The sequence below is a fragment of the Bison bison genome, unplaced genomic scaffold (assembly GCF_000754665.1).
Source record: "Bison bison bison isolate TAMUID 2011002044 unplaced genomic scaffold, Bison_UMD1.0 scf7180017864327, whole genome shotgun sequence".
NCBI classification, from domain to species: domain Eukaryota; kingdom Metazoa; phylum Chordata; class Mammalia; order Artiodactyla; family Bovidae; genus Bison; species Bison bison.
This window is the reverse complement of record NW_011494899.1, coordinates 5,865,873-5,871,880: the sequence shown is the minus strand read 5'-3', so window position 1 is coordinate 5,871,880 and position 6,008 is coordinate 5,865,873.

Here is a 6,008-nt window from a genome sequence, read left to right as displayed (position 1 = left end):
AACTCCAATACTTTGGCCACCTCATGTGAAGAGTTGACTCATTGGAAAAGACTCTGATGCTGGGAGGGATTGGGGGCAGGAGGAGAAGGGGATGACAGAGGATGAGATGGTTGGATGGCATCACTGACTCGATGGACATGAATCTGAGTAAACTCCAGGTGTTGTTGATAGACAGGGAGGCCTGACATGCTGTAATCAATGGGGTCACAAAGAGTCAGACACGACTGAGCGACTGAACTGAACTGAACTGATAGTTACTTAACAATGTTGCTTTACTTTCTGCTATATAGCAAAGTGAATCCACTTATTGAATGTATAGAATTCCCAGAAGCTTCTATTACTCAATCAAATAAACAGTTAACAGAGGTCAATTTCAGTTAAAATAGTAAAATAAGCTACCAAAGTTGTAAGCACTTTAACCACATTTTTTAGCATCATATCCATATGAGTTAAGTCTTATTAAACCCATTTTACTGAAGGGGAAACTATGACTTAAAGAGTAACACGGCTCCTACATGGTGAAGCTAGAATTTGAATCCAGGGTCATATGACCTCAAATCCAATTCTCAACTACTGCATGAGTAGCTTTCAAGCCTTTCAGCCATGCCTCATGGTGAAAAAAAAAGAAAAAATTGCATCTTACATCATAGCCAATGAACACCGACACATATGAACTAGAAGTGTCAAGAAGCAATAAATACCTTACCAGGTATACAACACATTGATCTTCTCTATTCTTTTTGGTCTAGTTCTCATTTTTAAAATGTAGTTATGTGTCTTAGTTGCTCAGTTCAGTTCAGTCGCTCAGTCGTGTCCCACTCTTTGCAACCCCATGGACTGCAGCACACCAGACCTCCCTGTCCTCACCAACTCCTGGAGTTTACTCAAACTCATGTCCATTCAGTAGGTGATGCCATCCAACCATCTCATCCTCTGTCATCTCCTTCTACTCCCGCCTCCAAGTTGCTCAGTCGTGTCCAGCTCTTTGCGACCCCATGAACTATAGCCTACCAGGCTCCTCTGTCCATGAGGATTCTCCAGGCAAGAATACTGGAGTGGGTTTCCATTCCCTTCTCCAAGGAATCTTCCTGACCTAGGGACTGAACCCAGGTCTCCTGCATTGCAGGCAAATTCTTTACCATCTGAGCTACCAGGGAAGCCCAAGGTGTGTGTGTGTGTGTGTGTTAGTCGCTCAGTCATGTCCAACTCTTTGTGACAAAATGTACTTAGTAGTCCATCAAATTGATTGCATAACTTCTTGCTAATTGAGAGACTAATACAGAGGCTTAAAATATCACTACATTCCTTATCCAACTTGACTTATCTGGGAGGTCATTACTCCAAAACCCTTTTCTACTTTAAAGATTACTCACCAAAGAGCTAAACACAAAATATTTTAATACAACCTTTTTTAAAATTAGAAAGAAACTTTATCATTTCTATCAACCTCTTCTCTTTTTTAACATGGGACTATTTAATGAAAAGCTCAATTTGATAAATTTAGCAAACAAACTAATATCTCAGTTCCATACTAGATTTGGTTGCTTGACAGCAATAGAAGATACAGGAAAGATATTCACCCTGCATTTGCCTCATTGCTCAAAGCCCTTCCCAAGCAAGCTGCTGGCCACAGCCCCGACCAGACACCACAACACAAGATCCCATTTGCCCCTCCGCTTCAGCTATTTGGACCATTAGCTGGGTAGAGAATGATGATGTGCCTGGCGTGAGAAAAGGAGCTGGACCATGTGAGGAATGAAAGTGAGGGCGTGATAAGTCCCTTCAGTAATGTCCGACTCTTTTTGACCCTATGGACCATAGCCTGTCAAGCTCCTCTGTCAACGGGATTCTCCAGACAAGAATACTGCAGTGGGTTGCCATGCCCTCCCTGCCATGCAGGGATCCAGAGATCAAACTAGGGATCGACTCAGGGACTGAACTCATGTCTCTTACATCTCCTCCATTGACATGTGGGTTCTTTACCACTAGTGCCACCTAGGAAGCCCATGAAAGTGAAAATGATGGGTAAATAATCCAAAGAATCGAGAGAGTAGACACTGAATGGTCGTGTGGCAGGATGGGGCTGGAGAGGCCATGGTAATGACCGACATACCACAGTGATGATGATACCGAAAAGGCCACACAAAGCAGGAGGAAGATAAGTGCGTGTGAAGAGGAGCACACAGATGCCTTGTGCCCCCAGACGAAGAGGAGCTGGTCACTCTAGGCGGGACAAGTCCCATGGGTTTTCTGGTTTCAAATCCAGTGCTGTGTACTCGCAACAAAAACATACATTTTTCTTTCTGGAGATTTGTAAAGAGTTTAGTTCTTTACAACACAAATTTCCTTAATTAAATGGGCTCTTGAAATATTCTCACAGCAAGAATCTGAGAGAAGGGCAGAGTAGGACAAACACAGAGTCACAGACAAGAGATTTCATGGACACAAGATTTATAGAGGACCATTCCTATGCTTTTGTCTTCTGGAATAGTAAAAATCTTCATTACAATGCCTTTTATTTGAGTTATACAATACTTTATAGCCCACAAAATAATCTGTAAAGTGGGATAATAATTTTACCTGTTTCATATTTTTTGTGGAAGGTGAAATAAGCAAACACAAGAAAAGTCCTTAAATTAAGACTTTCCATATAGTTGATGCTCAGTAAATAGGACTTGATCTTATGACAATACTATGACATGGGAGGGTATTACATATGACAGGTAAAGACATGGGCACGCAAGAAACCCCAGGCCATGCTAAAGGTTACACAGCTAAAAAGTGGTAACAGAGGTCTTTGGGCTCTGCATCATCCAGAAATATTCTGCAGATATTTATGGAGTCCAGAATCAGTGCCAGGTTCACACCATCACAGTGAATGAGACAGATGCATTTCTTGCCTCCAGAAAAATTACGGCAAAATATTCCTTCCCCACATCTTATGTTTCTATAATATAGGCATCAAACTAGAGAGTTGTTCTTTTTTTCACACTCTACAAACAAGATTAAATTAAGCTCTAATAAGAAAAAGCCACAAGACTAGAAAGGCATACATCTTCTGCTCTCTTGAGAAATTATAGTTTCCTCCCCTGTATCTGTCTATAGCCTCCTAGGGTTACCACACCATGGTGCTAGGCACACTATATTGTAATTCCTTGAATAATTTTCAGTCCCCATTCTTCACCCAAGACCGTCAGCTCCCTAAGAACAGAAACTCTCCTCAGGGCAGCACAGTGTGCTAGTTGCTCAGTCATGTCCAGTGCTTTGCGACCCCATGGACAATAGCCCATCAGACTTCTCTGTCCATTGAATTCTCCAGGCAAGAATACTGGAATGGGTTGCCATTTCTTTCTCCAGAGGATCTTTCCAACCCAGGGATCAAATCCAGGTCTCCTGCATTGCTGGCAGATTCTTAACCGTCTGAGCCACCAGAAAAGAACAGAGTGGGTGCCAAATGAATAACTGGTTGATTTTAATTCAGTTAAAGGCTAGAGTGCTAAGTCGCTTCAGTTGTGTCCAACTCTTTGTGACCCCATGGACTGCAGCCTGCCAGGCTCCTCTGTCCATGGGATTCTCCTGGCAAGAATACTGAAGTGAGTTGCCATGCTCTCCTCCAGGGAATCTTCCCAACCCAGGGATTGAACTCACATCTCTTCTGTCTCCTGCATTGGCACACAGGTCCTTGACCACTGGCACCACTAGGCTTTTATATCAATGCAAATGCCTTGATTTTTCTTAACATTCAGGTTGGTCTTAGTTTTTAGTTCACTGAAAGATTTTTATTCCTTGTGTTGGTGGGGTTCCCCCACCATAGTGATTTTTTTCAGTTTAAGAAATGCATAAGGCACAATGAGACCCAGGAACTACAATGGTTCCTGCCACAACTATCAATAACACTTCAATACATTTTCTAATTAATTATATACATATTTATTAATATCATATTATTCACTATATATATTAGATAGAGAAGCAAAGAGAGAGATCAAGAAAGATTAGTGAAAAAATTGGTGTAGAATCCTTTGAAGTCTTTTATTAAAATTAAATGTAATTCTAAAGGAAAAATTCAAAACCATCTATCCACTAAAGACAGTTCTCACTTTGAGATAAAGCCATCACTTTGGGTCGATTAAACCTTGCCCAACGTGGGTTGTTTTTTTTTTTTTTTTCATTATTAACATATTTCATTCCTACCAATTCAGAGTAGAGTGATTTTGAGATCAAAATGTCTTTCCACCAAAGCTGGAGTTTACAAAGTCAACAGTGTTAAATGTTAATGGATTCTGCCCTCATGAACCAGGGGTATGGGGAGGTAGCTGGACCATTTAAAAACTTCATAAAGATCAAAGATTGGGAGTTAGCTATGAAGAAGTGAAGGTTTATAGAGACCCTCAAGATAAACTTTCCAAAGTTGGACTTCTCTCCTGGTTAACCTAAATCAACGGCATCTCTGGGGAATACAGTAAATGTGAACTTTCGTGTGGCCCTTTTATTTGTATGTGTGTGTTTTTGCAAGCACCACGGAATGGCAGAGGCTTCCTCATCAGTGGAACCATGTTGATTCAGAAAAAGCCATCTTCCATTGAGAAGACAATTGTTTTCTATAGAGACAAGAAACAAATGCCTGTGACCCAGGTCACCTCGTCCCAGCAGGCTTTTGCTGCGGCTTCCTCTGAGCAAACACAACAAAGTCCGGAGCAGTCAATCCTGCAGCCCCACACTGGGCCCCTGCAGTTGTGCTCTGCTATTTACCCTTCCTATTAATCTGTCAGTGTTCTAGTCAAACACGCAAAACAATATGGTGGGCGCATAGTTCGATTGGCCATTGCTAAGTAACTTGGGCCAAAGATGAAGAAATGGAACTTCCAACCCACAAAATGTGAGGCCCAATCTGGCTGTTCGAAAACGTTCAACAATACTGGGGCATGACAATTTTTCAGGGTGGCTGTGATTTAACATCTTTGTCACCAGAAAAGTGGTCTCATTAATGACATTCCACTCTGGAATCTAAATTCAGGTCATGTCTCTGTTCCTATCACTGCGGGATAGGACCGTCTGGGCGTTTTGGAGAGGAAGGTGCTCCGAGTGAGATGCCATCATCCTGTTAGTGATGGGACTACTGGATTTGGTTTGGCACACAGGTAAGCCTCTGGCTAACAACTGAAACATTCTTTGAAATGAAAAATGTCATTGTTGATACAACACTCTTGGAACACTAAAATGTTATAGCTCCACAGTTCCAAAATGTAATCCAAATTATCAAACAGTTGGAGTGAATTTAGTAGCTCATTTCCTCACTCCACTTTCCTCCTTTTCTGTTAGCCAAGAGGAAGCCTCAGAATCCTTCTCAACACAAAGCTCTAGGTGGCCATTTTTAATCTGTTAGGATTTGGACAAAAGATGAAGCAAATAAGTCATTCCAGCCCTGGAGTATCAAATAAACAAACTCATCAGAAAATAAGATGAATAGATGATCAACAACTGTCTGAGGCATTCTCTGCTAGTAATACAGGGCATGCATTTCCCTGTTGTGAATTTTCAGAAATCACACAGGGTGGGAAGAATATGTAGAGGTATTCATGCATCTGAGAGGCCGGGATGCAGTACAACAAAGTGAAAGAAAATATGGCTGTTGAAGTCAGGCTGACTTGGGGCTCAAATTCCCCCTATTTACTATTTACTAGCTACTCAACCTCTGGCAAGTATATAAGTCTGTGCTGAGATATGTTTGTTCATCCATCAAATGCAGAAAACCAGGTTGTATAATACGTAAGTCAAGACTTTTCAACTCTGGTCCCTGCTCCATTTTTTCCAGCTATTTACTTCACAGACCAGAGGCATCTTTGGGTTCATATCCTTGCAGTTTTTGACCCAAGAGGGAAAAAAAACCCTCTCTTCCCAGCTGGAGTTTAAAAATTGAGAAAAAGAATTCTGATTGGCTTGACTGAGTTGTGTCACTCACTGGACTCCCACCATGGGGACTCTGATTGGCCCAGACTGGGTCAAGT